The following is a 16059-nucleotide window of genomic DNA, read 5'->3' as shown; positions in this document are numbered from 1 at the left end:
CAGTGTCGATAGACATCCAGCGCATGCAGTTCTCGTTCCCAATTAATTCCGAAGACTTGCCTTTCTCCATGATTCTCGCTGTGATTGAAAACTTCTGACGAAGCTACCGACGGCTGCAGACCACCACCGCGCAGACACCACGAAAGGCCTCTCACGTTTATCGCGCAACCACGCTAAAACGTGCGGTTTCGCGGCAACGCGCCTCCGAATTACAGCGCATTGTCGAGATCGTTCTCAGTTAAAGTGTGTAACACATTATTGTTATTCTTGAATAAAACGGTTTTAGCTGCCAAAATATTGCTTCAACGACGCGTTTCGCCTTTGTAGGGTATCATCAGGTTACCATGGATTGAGAGACATTCGTAGAACTGTTATCGAGCTAACAGGAGCATCTGCCATCGGCCAGATTTAGTAGGCGACGTTTTACATTATTTGTTGACTACATTCCTATGATTTGCGATAGTACATATATAAGCATTTCTTTATGTCCACATTCATTTCTTTGTGCCCACATTCATTTCTACCAGCTATTCACATTCCACAGTTCCGCGATGACCAGAAGGACTCAGCCTTTTGAATTCGACGCAGAACTAGTCAAACCTTTTTTTTTTTCTTCAAATACCTTCCGTAGGCCGTTTCGTATTTCTGCTAGCCCTTCTGCAGTCACTTACACGATCTTTGATTATCCTTTTCTATTAATTCCACCAACGTAGCAGATAAAAACTTTTGAAACTGTAGATAGTTTCGTTTCGCGCCGTTTCTTTTGAAGAATGCTCAGCGACCTGTAATACATATTTATAAAAAGCTTCGCTTTAATACGTCTATACAGCTACCGAAAAAAAAAAAAAAAACAATTTCGTGATTCCACTCCAGCTACATAAAGAGCAATTTCCACGTCAGTAATAGTATTTTTAGTTTGTTTCTACCCGAGACGCTGTTTTCTGGCACCTACCCTGCTCGTGGTCTCGCGGTAGCGTTCTCGCTTCCCGAGCACAGGGTCCCGGGTTCGATTCCCGGAGGGGTCAGGGATTTTCGTCTGCTCCGAGATGACTGGGTGTTGTCGTGTCGTTTTCATCATCATCATTCATCCTCATTACGGTCGGAGGAAGGCAACAGCAAACCACCTCCATTAGCACCTTGCCAATTACGGTGGTGCGGGTCTTCCGCATCTTTCTCCTACGCTCTGTCACGAAGCATGGGACTTCATTTCCATTTCCATTGCTGTTGGATATTCTTCGCTCGCTTGCCATCCCCACATCGGCAGCAAACACACAGAAGAAACAGTGTATGCTATTCTCCGGACAAGTATTCAGTATTTTGGTGAAGAAGTGACAGGGCGCAGTAGTCTCGGAAAGCAAAAAGCTCCAATAATGTCCTTGAATATGCTGCCAATCCTAGCTGACGCGAATACCAGCAGTGTGCTCTACCTTAAATTACACGATAATCATCTGTAATATTCATCTAGTGCGGCACTCGAAAGAACAGCCTGCAATACATCAGTCAATTATTACGTATGCGGCCTCAGACAAGACAAGCCCACTCCAATATGACGTTCAGAGGGTCCACGTCTCCATTACGCGATAGCGTACCGCACATGATTGTTCCTTTGCTTTCAGTTTTCTTTGTTAACCGTGCGCTTAGTACGTACCGATTCCTAGAAAAATTACGAAGTTTATCATCAAATTGCAATAAGTTCGCCATGTGGGATGGAACTATCGCTGTCCGCATCATAAAGTCATATTTCCAGTGGTTTTTTGTTATGTTTTATCCACATCCGCGAAGTACCTAATGAATATTAGGGTTTAACGTCTCGTCGGACCCGATGATTAGAGACGGGGCAAAAGCTCGGATTAGGGAAGAGCGAAGTTTGCAGGAGATACGTATGCAACATAAATGATTCAGTCAACAAGTTCGAGTAAGAAATATTTATTTTGTTTACACATTGGAGAATATTGTTTGTATTTGTCTTTAAGGTGAGTACCTTACTAGTGAAAGAACTGATATTTTTTAATAGGGGTTATGTTCTGCAATTATTGCCTTGACATATACGAAAGCATTGCCCAGAACATTCGGCTAAGCCTTTGTACATATTCTCTGTGATGAATCAGCGTGTAAATTTTCATTTAAATGTGTGGAAAGAATTTGCTGTGTGTAATACCGCAATCTGTGACTTTTAACCTAAATATTTTCACATATTTTATTCAGTTCTGTCAATGATGTACTGGTGTGGTGCTAAAGTTTCGAAGGACCCGTAAAAATACATTCCTTTTTAATCTTAGTAAGATCGTCTTATGCTCATGCTGCAAACCCTGAAGTTGAAGCACAACTCACACCATGTGAAGTTGAGGTTTATAGCCCACTGGTCCTACAAGTGTTACCTTATGCTTTACAGTTATTCCTTTCTGTTAACTGACTTTATTTTAAATGTTAAGTTCAGTACCTCGTCCAGGCAGACCTCCTGAAATGTATGCATTTACTGCACTATTAAGGAGAAGGCAGTCACTCTTGAGCCTACTTTTTCTTAATAAGAGGTAATGTTTCTCCTCCACCACAGCAGACAGCAGGAGACTGCTTTGCGTTTTCACATTATATTTCAATTAAATTTGGTATTAAAAATCAAATATTACGACTTGGAGAAACATTGTATTTTTTTCCTGCAAAAGAGTTATTTTTTCCTGCAAAAGAGTTTCCCACATAAGAAAACTCAGCAATGACACCGGTGTCTCATAACAATACTTGTTTTATTTATTTTCCGTGCTCGTCCAAACAAGTTTTCCTCAAAAAATTGTAGGCGAAATTCTTTGTTACTAATTTTAAAAAGATCTTATGAGAAGCAACTTTCATCCAGCAGGCGCCACTGCAGCAGATGGCCCGAATCGCTGGAGCGTTAAAAGTTTTTGACAGTAACACTGATGTCTTCACCGCCTAAGGGATGTCAGGCAAATGCTCATAAAATTTCATTTCGATTTCCTTATGTTGATTCATTTTCAAATATTCACACAATTTCGTTTGTTTTTAATGATATAATTTACACTTTTTACGGACATAAAAAGATAACAAAATAGCTATGAAACAGTTTCAGATACGTGATGCTTAATAGATATTTCAAGAAGTCCGATGCCAATGAATTAACGAACGCTCCAGTAGGTGCCTACATTAATTTCAAGAGAAGCACCGCATCTCGCACCTCGCCACACTCGTGCAAACCACCAGCATCATTCGGAAGAAGGTCGCACTTCTGCATGTTGATCTTGTAACACTACTACCACCAAACAAGGTAGAAAGAAAATGGCTCCCTGTTTTGATAGTTATTTTATGACAGTTCTTCGTAGTGATAACAATTGCCTACTTTTAAGCACAATACCGATGAGACAGTGAAAGGTGGCTACACTGAGCCACAGCGCCAGAGATCGCGCCAGAGAGTATTGTTCCGCCGCCTCCACTGGCAGTGATTATTGAGAAGTAGCGGCAGGCTGTTCTTGCCGAGAAGTTGTGGTGGACACTGCTTGTCGTGAAGTCGGAGTGGATATGTGGTAGTAGGGAGTGTTTGTTCCATGTTTTATGCAGTTATTTGATGGGAGAGATAGCAGATGTTATTCTAATGGAGATATTGTAATGATCAGAGTGCATTTCGTCAATATATATGAAGGTAATAAAACGCTATGTTCTTTCATTATTTGTGTGTCTCAAATAATGCATCATTACAGGTTCAGTCAACAAAGCATCTGGCTTGTGTTCTTGTATTAGAGTGTAATTTTGGTTTTCTTGCACAATTATAGTATTTCTAATTTTCTTTTATCACGTCAATATAATTGGTATTTAAAAATTCTTGTCTTGTTGAAGAAGAACCGTGCCAGATGTGTACGTTGAGTCACACTTCCACACACAGAACAGCTACACTTGTGCTTTGTTGGCTTCGTAGGTTTTATAGTTGCTGGGGACTTAATTAATTAATTGTGTTAATGAAAATTTTCATTTCATTCTTTGTTGTTGTTCCATGCAGTCAGATTGCGTACTAATACTAGTCAGGGCCAGCCCTTTACGAAACAGCGTAATCGGACTTACAGCTACTAAAAAAAATATCTGCAGTATTTTTTTAATTAAGCCCCCATGCACGTGGCGACCCTGCCAGGATCGTCCCTTGGAATTCTTCTGATTGTAAAAATAGTAGGCAGTAGTATTGTTGTAGTAATTTGTAGTTTAGTAATTGTAGATTGTATTGCATGTGTAGATTTGGTGATTGTCATTCTTCTATTGTTCGTTAATCGTGTTTGAAGGAAGCATTTCGTGTGATTGATATTGTTGGTGATAAAGTGTCATTGTGTATAAATTTCGTATAGTGACGAGTTTTGTATGTTTTGTAAATGATTACGCGATCGATGAAAAAGGCAAAAATGATGAATAGTGAGAATGACGAAATTGTTAACATGGCAAATTCGCCAACACAGGAGAACAGTGTGATGAATAATGAAGTGGAAAACAATTTAATAAGTCGGGAAAATAGTCCGGAACCATTTCAAAATTTTTCTCAATCAGAAAATTCACAGAATACGAGATTAACGATAGAAGATTCTGAAATAGTAGCGAACACAGATAGCCTTACAGCTATGACGAAGGAAGCTGGTTTTGTGGGAAATGTTAGGGGTGAAAAGAATTTTGAAACAGTTACTATGGAGCAGTTGATGAGTGCAATATTAAATTTGGGATCACAGATAGGAACAATTAAAACAGAGATAGGAACAATTAGAACTGAGATGGGAACAATGGAAACACGTTTAGATTCACGAATAGGGACATTTTTCAAAGATATGAAAGATGAATTAAAGAAAGAAATCAGAGAAGAAGTACAACCGATTTTGAATTCTGACAATAATAGATTAATTGCAGTAGAGATTAGACAAAGGGAACAGGATAGAGAACAGGAAGAAAGAGATCGCGTGATAGTACAGAAATTTTCAGAATTAAATTTACAATGTGCACACGATAAGGAAGAAATGCTTGAAAGAATCGAGGAATCCGTACCAAATGACAAAATAAATAACCTAACGCAACAGTGTGAACAGTTAACTACTAAATGTGACCATACCGAAACCCGAGTCGCGACACTTACGGAAGACGTAAATAAACAGAAAGAACAAATAGGTGACTTATCGGAAAGAGTGGAGGAGATTTCAGATAAATTGACAAATCTTAGTTTAAATGGGGACAGAGATTCAGATGATACAGCACCATTGCCATTTGCAGAAACCGAAGAGTACCAGAACATAAATAAGCATGTTGAAAATCAGGGAAAAATTAATGAACGCGTTAAAAGGGAAGTTGAGGCATTACGAAAGCAAGTCAAGCAAATTGAAGGCGAAATCGTAGGAAAAGATAGCAGAAGAAATTTAGAATCACAGGTAGCAGAGGGGTTTGAAGAAAGTAATTTGTTTCGTGTACGGGATCCAACAAGAGAGCGCCAGGCGCGTGAATTTAACAATAATCGTCATTGTGACTGGGACAGACGCGGTAGGTCTTTGTCGCCACGAGGCGAAAACTTTGACTATAAACACTTTTTGACTGTTCGGAAATTTAAGATCTTCCGCAGTTCTAAGAATGACATACATCCATGTTCATGGTTAGATCAATTCATGTACGCACTCCCACCAAATCGGCCACTAAGTCACAAACTGGAATTTATGTGTGGATATTTAGAAAACGAACCGGCGACGCGGATGCGCGCACTCATTAGAGATTGTAATAGCCTAAATGATTTTTATCATGCATTTCTATCGGCATATTGGTCCGAAAACACGCAAGACAGAGTCAAACACAGTCTTATTATGCAGCGTAATTTCAAACAGTCTGAGTTCCGCACGCCAGCGGAATATTTTGAAGACATGATTCGAAAGAATCAGTTCCTTTCCAACCCTTATAGCCCGACTGAATTAATTCGCATTTGTTTAACTAAGCTGCCACAATCCATAAGACAAATTGCTTTAGCCGGAAGATGTAAAGACGACATTGAGACTTTTAAGACTTTGTTGCAAGAACTTGAGTATGACAACGACGACGGGACTTCTTGTAACTTTTTCAGTAGCAGTAATTACAATAGATTTTCAGAGAAAAGGGATAGTGATCGGAACGGGCGTTATATGGGTAACTTTGAGAATGACAGACGTAACAGACAGGACAATAGATAGCAGCCTTATGACAATAACAGGCGTTCTAACAGAAATTACACAGACAATTATAATAACGGTAATTCGTACCGGAATGATCAATCATACGGAAACAGTAATCGGTATTATCAAGACAGAAATTATTCAAACAGTAATAGAAATTCTTACTACAGAAATAATCAGGGTAGTAGATACAACAATAATTTCAGAAGTGACAGTCGAAATTACACAAGAAGTAGTTATGCAGACAGACAGGAAAACAGAAATTTTAATAACAGACACAACCAAGAATTTGTATCTAACAGACAGGAGGGACCTAATTGGCATCCTCCACGTGACAGAACTTCAGAGAGACAAGTGCAAATCGTAGAAATGGATCCGCGAAATGACGCAAATAATCAAAGACGTGACGCAAACAATCGACAATGACTAGCATCTTCGGCTTCTGGCAGCAATATAGACGGTTCAGAAAGTAATGACACTACGGCTTTACACTACGTACGCCTGGAAGACATGAGAGACATTTTGTTAGACGAAAAGGAAAATAATGTAGACGCATTTTTACATCCTGTTATTGAAGTATGTGTGCGTAAGAATAAGTTCACTGCAGTTTTAGATTCTGGGAGCCCATTGAACGTCATTAGTGAATCAGTTTTTCGTATATGTGAAAGGACTATTGCCTGTCCTGTGTTACCTATTTCTAAAACTACAATTCGAGGAGCGATTTCTGGAAAAGGTGTAGAAGTTAAACAACAGACCAACCTAAATTTCAATTGTCAAGGATACGAATTTTCTGCTAATTTTATTATTGTTCCATTACTCAGTACACAAATTATATTAGGTATGGAGTTTCTTAACGCACATAAGGCAATTTTGAACTTTAAAGAAGGAAGTGTGAATTTGACTGTTGCCGGAATGGAAATGTTTGAAATTTTTCGAGTGTTTAACAAGATCTGAGTCAGATACAAAATGTTTAAGGTTTCTTACTTCTGATGTTTTCGTTGAGCTTTATGACGACAATGTGTTCATTCATGACAATGACAATAGATACAGAGACGCGATGGATGATATTACTAATAGCGAAGAATTAATTAATGAAAAGGTTAAGAAAGCTGAAGTGCCAGATGACGTTACAAGAGAAGAGCTGCACCACATTTTGACTTCACATGCTACAGTGTTTAGTCATCACACGGGAACTATGCAAGGCTTACAATATTTATTTAAAGTAAAAGAACACACACCATTTCGCGGGAAAACGTACGCTATTCCTTTGGCTTACAGAGACAAGGTTAAGAATGAACTTCAGTACATGTTAGATCAGGGCATTATTGAGCCTGCAGTCAGTCCTTACACTAGCCCATTACACGTTGTTCTTAAAAAGGATGGGTCAATTCGTTTGGTTCTGGATTCCAGACAGATAAATAATATCATCATTCCTGAAACTGACCGTCCACAAAATTTAGATGAACTTCTTCAACATTTTCATGGAATTAAAGTTTTATCCACGATTGATATGCGCGCAAGTTTTTGGCAAATAGAACTCCACCCTGATTGTAGAAAATATACTGCCTTTTTAGCCTTTGGTAACTGTTACCAGTTTCGGAAATTACCGTTTGGACTTACTGTATCTTCAGCAGCATTCATTCGTAGCTTAAATGAAATTTTACCTGTTTATCTTCGTGACAATATTACTTCATATGTTGACGATATTCTTATTGCTAAACATTCTTGGAGTGAGCACAACAATATTTTGGATTCATTATTACGTATCTTTGCAAGAGTTGGCATTACAGTGAACTTGGAAAAATCTGAATTTGGTCGTTCTCAGGTGAAATTTCTCGGTCACATTATTTCTACAGAAGGTATTCTTCCTGATCCAGAAAAATTAGACGCTATTCGTAATTATGCTGTTCCTACCACAAAACGTGATGTTCGTAGTTTCCTTGGTGTCTGTAATTTTCTTAGACGCTTTGTTAGATTGGATAATTTGGCCACACCTCGTTTATGTGAACTATCCGGAAAGAAATCTAATTGGTGTTGGGATGAGGAAGCTCAGTCAGAATTTGAACAACTTCGTGATGCCTTAGTTGCTGCCCCACTTCTTTCACATCCGGATTTATCTAAAGATTTTTGTTTGGCGACGGACTCATCATACAAAGGCCTAGGTGCACACTTATTTCAAGAGATAGAAGAAAACGGCGTTGTAGTACAAAAGACTATTGCATTTGGAAGTCGTGTTCTTTCTAAATCAGAAAAGAATTATTCGATTACGGAACTTGAAGCTTTGGCTGTTGTTTGGGCTTTTACAAAATTTCGGACATTTTTGTTTGGCAGACATACTAAGGTTTACACCGATCATCGAGCTCTGGAATTTCTCATGTCAACAAAATTAACTCACGGCAGATTGTCACGATGGGCGTTGTACCTACAGGAGTTTGATTTTAGTATTGTTTACATACAGGGTTCTTCAAATATTGTTGCTGATGCTTTACCACGTGCACCTATGGGTTTGAAACAAAGTGCTGAAGAGGACTGCAAGGAAAACAATTATTGTTTGATGTATATTCAAGGTGTTGCGTTTGAGAACTTTATTTCGTCTTCGCTCCAGGACATCGCTAAGGAGCAAAATAAGGATCCAATCTGGAAGGACATTAAGGAGAAGTGGAGGAGAAAGGAAAGCGTAGCGATTAGACAGCATTATTTAGTTCGCAATGACATTCTTTTTAAACAAAAATCGGTCGACAACTCTGTTTGGTTAGTTTGTATTCCTGATGAGTGGGTTAATAAGCTGATTTGGTATACGCATTTCAGTTATGCACACTTTGGTCCCAGAAAATGCTTTCATAAATTACGAGAAAATAGTTACTTCAATAATATGGAAAAACGTATTCAATCTGTTCTTGCCAAATGCAAATTATGTCAAAAGGCTAAGCCGCCAACAATTTCTCATAGAGCACCGTTGTTTCCTATCATTCCAGCAAAATTAAAGGACATGGCTGCAGTTGATTTGTTCGGTCCAGTGGTTCGTTCTACTAATGGTTTTGCGTACATTTTCGTAGCAGTGGAGTTGACATCAAAATATGTGTGTTTTACACCGTTACGCAAAGCAACAGCTCGTTCAGTATCTAATGCTTTCATTAACCATTTTCTTAAAGAAGTGGGTCATGTTGATAAGGTTATATCAGATAATGGATCACAGTTTCGTTCTAAAATTTGGCTTCGTACTCTACGGCGTCGTAAAATTAAACCAATTTTCATTTCACTTTTTCACCCTCAATGTAACGCTTCAGAGAGATGGATGAAGGAAATCAATAAATTGTGTCGTCTTTATTGTCATCAGAATCACAGAACGTGGGATCAGTATCTTCATATTTTTCAAAACATTCTGAATGAACTCCCTAATGATTCAACTTCTTTACTGCCTTTACTGATATTAAAAAACAAAGCACCGACAAATCGCATTTCTGAAATCGTTCCTTTTCCGCCTACACGGAAACTGCGGCATTCTGAAGTTGTGAACCTGGCTCTGCAAAATATTGTGTCTGCGGCTGCTAGAAGAGAGAAATCAGCTAAACGTCCTGGTCGTTTAAAAACTTTTTCAGTTGGTCAGAAGGTGTTAATTAAGTCTCATCGTTTGTCTCACAAAGGAAAGGGATTGTGTCGCAAATTTTTTCTGCTTTATAACGTTCCATATAGAATTCGCAAAATTATTCATGATAACACTGTCGAAGTAGAAACTCTTAAATCACGACGCTCTAAGGGAATACATCATATATCTAACGTAAAAATTTTTGTGGAATGATATACTTGTGAGAAACTAACAGCTACATGTAAACATGCAGAGAATACAAGGATACCGCGCTGTGTTTTGGCGGCGCGGCGGCACATACTCAAAGAAACAGTGAAGTCTGCGCGCCGCACAAGGCAGTCGTTGACCGCAAACAATTACTTCCTACGTCACGCGCCTACAGCTGATCGAGCGCTCAGTGCGAATGCACTGACAGCCGTAAACAAATACACAGTTTAATTTCTCCGATTAAATTCAGTATAAAGCTATAGTGACTTGATGAATTATGTTATTAACGTTCAGTATTTTTCAGGATACGGTTCTATAAAATACTTAAGAACTTCAGGTAAATTCTGTGCGTGTCCGACGTTAAGACGACTTGCTATGGAGAAAATTTCAGGAAGAATGTAATTTCGAAGAAGAAACTAATAAACTAAAAAAGGTAACGATTAATTGAGTTTATTTTTCAGGTAACATATTTCCACTTAGGTACGTACTTTAGACGTAATTTGCTGCGCGATTACGTGATTCATACTTTGTGCTAATTACATGTTCTATGAATTTGCTTGTGAAGCGACGTGCTTGCGTAAGTTAACTGATTTTGACAATGATTATTAATGAACAGGGTTGTTATTTGTATATATTATGCATCGCTTGGCTGCACTGCTTTTTCACTGATGTCATATTTTTTTATTATGTGCCAGCTGTGCTTATTTATTTTGATTATAATTGTCACCTGATTAGTTGTGCTGATATGTATGTAAGTCATACTTTGTGATTTATCTGCTTGCGCCTTCATGTTTACTTATTAAGATGACATATGAACATTAATTTGCTTTTGCTGATATGATGCTAATGACCTGTTTATTATGTAAGATATATGTTTACTGCTATGCATATGAATTGCATATTTATACATTTCTGTTTGTCGTCACAACTATTCTTTAATTTGGTATATAGCAATGCTGATGTACAGTGTACGAACATAGAGTTTAGGTTACACTATGGTATTAGTTACAGATTGTTCGCTTGGCAGAGCCTCGTTGTAAGAATTGTGCTGCATCCATTTGTTGACATTCTGTTCACTACTGGTATATTTACTCGCTATTGCTTGTTTTGCTTACGCTCAGTGCCTTATATTTTTAAGATAAGAAAATGAACTGCTATAATCCGACGAACGACATTAGTACAAGAAACTTCATAGAAGTCACATGAGCTGGAGGTTTTATGGAAGCTGTATAAATTTATGCTAATAGGAAGGAAGCTAACGACATGACATACCAAAACTAGGTTTAGACCATTGACAGTTATTACACTGCATTTTTCGTGAGCAATTGAAATAGGAAGTGATACTTGACACAAAAAATACTCCACATGTTTGCTTCTGTTTGCCATAATTCTTGAAGTGGTGTACACACTGTGAAATATTAGGATCATTCACACTCCGTAATCGTACTTAATTACTGAGAGTTATTCGAACTAAGTCTGTTAGAGGTCATGTATGCATTTCTTTTGTTTATAATTCATAATGAGTAGAAGATTTTGGTCAGATGGATTACACAGAGGTTGTGTGTTGACAGTGTGTCTTCGGATTGTATGGGATGATGAGGTTTGCATTAGGATTTTATCTGTACTTGTTCAAGGAGACTGACTAGAGGAAAGAGTTGTTATGGAAGTGAAATGATATTGGCAATAAGGTTTATATGTATCGACGTATTGAAGAGGTATTATTGAGGTATTGAGATTATATGAAGTTGATTGGAGTTTTGGTGTATAAGAGGTAAAGTAAGTGAGGTGCATATTTTTTTTTTGTTGGTCTATATGGAACAAGGAGGATGAAGATAGCAGACTAGAACACTAAAGTGGAAGGAAGATTCTCTACACACACTTTGTTAAATCACTAAGCAGTATGTACTTTTTTTTGGAGAGAGGAAGTATTTGCATATCTTGGCACACTGACAGTTCTTCAGCAACCGTACATTTTGATCTGGCTTGGCAAACATTGGTCTTGACATGACGACTATGACGTTGACTTAACTATTATTGACTGTTATACATTGCTGCCACTACCACTTGATACACATGATGAACATCAAATTTTGACAGAATTGCATTTACACAGTAACACTATTCAATTACACAGTAGTACTTAATGTGGATGAAAGATGAGTGAGTGTGTTTTGTGTGTTTTCCTTTCCTAATCCTACCCACCTAACTCCTAAATATTATTTTATTTGTATGTAGTGGCTTGCACTGACACCCATAAATATTATAGGTTTACTGATGTTTGTGTATTTATAATAGTTAATATGACAATTATCTGACATCATTTGTGTATTTGTTATGATTTGTATGTTTAGTGTAAAAGCATTTGTATGTGTATTCAAACTATTGTTCATGCCTGAACTGTCTGATTAGTGATGATGAATATTATGAACTGTTACCTGCACTTTTCAACATGATGTGTGACACTTAGAAATGTTTAATTTCTGCTGATGAACTGTGTGATCAGTGATAGTGAATATTATGGACTGTTACTAGTACTTTTTCTACATGATTGGTGCCACTAGGACATGTTTAATTTCTGTTAATAAACGCTGATGAACAGTGTGATCAGTGATAGTGAATATTATGGACTGTTACTAGTACTTTTTCTACATGATTGGTGCCACTAGGACATGTTTAATTTCTGCTTATAAACTCTGATGAACAGTGTGATTAGTGATAGTGAATATTATGGACTGCTGTCTGCACCTACTCAACATGCTGGGTGCCACTGATGGACTGCTTCTACTGAAATGATGTCACCTGATGCTGTCTGCACCTGTTCCACAATGCTGGGTGCCACTGATGGACTGCTTCTACTGAAATGATGTCACCTGATGCTGCCTGCACCTACTCAACATTGATGGGTGCCACTGATGGACTGCTTCTACTGAAATGATGTCACCTGTTGGAGTCTGCACCTGTTCCACAATGCTGGGTGCCACTGATGGACTGCTTCTACTGAAATGATGTCACCTGATGGTGTCTGCACCTACTCAACATTGCTGGGTGCCACTGATGGACTGCTTCTACTGAAATGATGTCACCTGTTGGAGTCTGCACCTGTTCCACAATGCTGGGTGCCACTGATTGACTGCTTCTACTGACATGATGTCACCTGATGGTGTCTGCACCTACTCAACATTGCTGGGTGCCACTGATGGACTGCTTCTACTGAAATGATGTCACCTGATGGTGTCTGCACCTATTCCACAATGCTGGGTGCTACTGCTGGAACTGTCAACTACTTGATGTGAAAACATTTTATGTGAATACTTGTATAAACTGATTTTTTGTGCATTACTGTTTGTGAAAAGTTATGAGACTCTTACCTGTACATATTCGTCATTGCTGACGCTATTGATTGAACTGTTTAACCACAAAATACTTGTGTAAACTATTATGTAAAGTCATATGTATGAAAGAATCTGTATTCCTTACTGTATTTTATATATTAGGCTATTGAAAGGTCAGTGCAAAGCCAAAATTTTATCTAGTTATATGATATTTATGTATTAATATTATCTTTTATTTTTGTCTGTATTTTTTTGACGAATTTGGTGGTATTTTCACCACCAATGCTGGCAAAAATACCATCAAATTCTAGCCCGTGGAGGAAGGGCATATGAAAGGTGGCTACACTGAGCCACAGCGCCAGAGATCGCGCCAGAGAGTATTGTTCCGCCGCCTCCACTGGCAGTGATTATTGAGAAGTAGCGGCAGGCTGTTCTTGCCGAGAAGTTGTGGTGGACACTGCTTGTCGTGAAGTCGGAGTGGATATGTGGTAGTAGGGAGTGTTTGTTCCATGTTTTATGCAGTTATTTGATGGGAGAGATAGCAGATGTTATTCTAATGGAGATATTGTAATGATCAGAGTGCATTTCGTCAATATATATGAAGGTAATAAAACGCTATGTTCTTTCATTATTTGTGTGTCTCAAATAATGCATCATTACAGGTTCAGTCAACAAAGCATCTGGCTTGTGTTCTTGTATTAGAGTGTAATTTTGGTTTTCTTGCACAATTATAGTATTTCTAATTTTCTTTTATCACGTCAATATAATTGGTATTTAAAAATTCTTGTCTTGTTGAAGAAGAACCGTGCCAGATGTGTACGTTGAGTCACACTTCCACACACAGAACAGCTACACTTGTGCTTTGTTGGCTTCGTAGGTTTTATAGTTGCTGGGGACTTAATTAATTAATTGTGTTAATGAAAATTTTCATTTCATTCTTTGTTGTTGTTCCATGCAGTCAGATTGCGTACTAATACTAGTCAGGGCCAGCCGTTTACGAAACAGCGTAATCGGACTTACAGCTACTAAAAAAATATCTGCAGTATTTTTTTAATTAAGCCCCCATGCAACGGTTTGGTGCAGAGACGTAACAGTTCGGCTTTGCTGCGAATGAGTCCTCCTAATGTCTGTCGTCAATGGCTACCGCTGCTCTTGGAACTGAATGTCGCCGACACATTATGACCTATTGGGATGAAAGCGAAAGGAGAGAGGACTCAGCTAGGGTGTCCCTCGCAGAGAAAGTGGCTCAGCAACTTTCTATTGCACTGGCTTTGCATTGGATGCTCAGATCAGCGCGACCGCTCCTCTGCCTCGCTGCCGTGACAGCTTGCGTTGCTCCTCCACTGTATGTTTCTGGCGCTTCCGATTGCTCCACCAATCTCATTTCTTTTTCTTCTTCTTTTTCCTCGCTTTATTCCGCGTCATTGTGGTGTCAGCATGTCAATCTGGATTTGGCTGTGTTAGTGGTACAGCGTGACCGAATGCCCTTTCCGCTGCCACCCCTTCCCCCCTCTCCTTGTACAGAATTCGTGCATCCCATCTGTCTGCTTCTGGTGCTATCTCATGTGGAAGTGTGAGAACCGTTTCGAAGTATTCGCAAATCGTGTAACTGAAGCGAGACAACGGTACCAGATCGGTATTCACCCAGTCAGATGTGGGAAAGCGCTTAAAATTCACATCCAGACAGCCAGGCTATCAGCCACACCGGCTATCGTCGTTAATCCGCCGCACGGATTCGAACTGAGGCCGGCGCGTCTCCGCGAATACCGGAAGCGGCGTGCTAACACTCGTGGCAATACGGGCGGGTGTCTGATTGCTCTATCAGTGTCGTCCTCGTCATCAGATCTTCAGCACACCATACTAAATAGGACAAAAACAGACAACGTTATTAAATAACCATGACAATATCCACATCCCAGTGCTTATGACGAAGTTTCGAAGATATACGCTCTAAGCACAAAAAAAAAAAAAAAAAAAAGATGGGGCACAAAGGAATTATTAGCAGCAGCAGCACTCCGTCTTCAGGCCACAAGTAGCCCATCGGGACCATCCGACCGCCGTGTCATCCACAGTTGAGGATGCGGATAGAAGGGGCGTGTGGTCAGCACACCGTTCTCCCGGTCGTTATGATGGTTTTCTGTGACCGGATCCGCACTTATTCGGTCGAGTAGCTCCTCAATTGGCATCACGAGGCTGAGTGCATCCCGAAAAATGGCAACAGCGCATGGTCGCCCAGACGGTCACCGACCCAAGTGTCGGCCACGCCCAACAGCGCTTAACTTTGGTGATCTGAAGGGAACCGGTGTATCCACTGCGGCAAGGCCGTTGCCAAAGGAATTATAAGGATGGGACGGAAATCGGTAGATGTAACGTGCATGTGCAGAGAAAGAAATGATTACAATTTCTGAAAAATTGGATGATTTATTCAAGAGAAAGAGCTTCAGAAATTGAGCAAGTCAGTTACATCTTGGTCCAACTTTTGCCCTTACGTAAACATTTATTCGGCGTGGCATGATACAGTTGTTGAATGTCCCCCTTAGGGACATAGTGCCAAATTCTGCCAATCGACGCATTAGATCGTGGAAATCCTGAGCTTGTTGAAGGGCTGTGCCCGTAATGCTCCAAACGTTTTCAATTGGGGAGTTGGGGAGAGATCTGGCGACCTTGCTGGCCGAGGTATGCGAGCTATGCAACCACGAGGACAATCAGGAGGAACTCGCGTCGACTTCGGGCATTATCTTATTCTTATCTTGCTGAAATGTAAACCGCA

General features: G+C 39.4%; 1 pseudogene; it reads right to left on the bottom strand.

The window, feature by feature from the left end:
- Window positions 1-15501: 15501 nt before the first annotated feature.
- Window positions 15502-15619, bottom strand: LOC126163259 (5S ribosomal RNA; annotated as a pseudogene).
- Between the last annotated feature and the right edge of the window lie 440 nt (window positions 15620-16059).

This window comes from Schistocerca cancellata, chromosome 2, assembly GCF_023864275.1.
Source record: "Schistocerca cancellata isolate TAMUIC-IGC-003103 chromosome 2, iqSchCanc2.1, whole genome shotgun sequence".
In the NCBI taxonomy this organism is placed as follows: domain Eukaryota; kingdom Metazoa; phylum Arthropoda; class Insecta; order Orthoptera; family Acrididae; genus Schistocerca; species Schistocerca cancellata.
The sequence above is the reverse complement of the archived record's forward strand: the minus strand, read 5'-3'. Positions and strand labels throughout refer to the sequence as shown.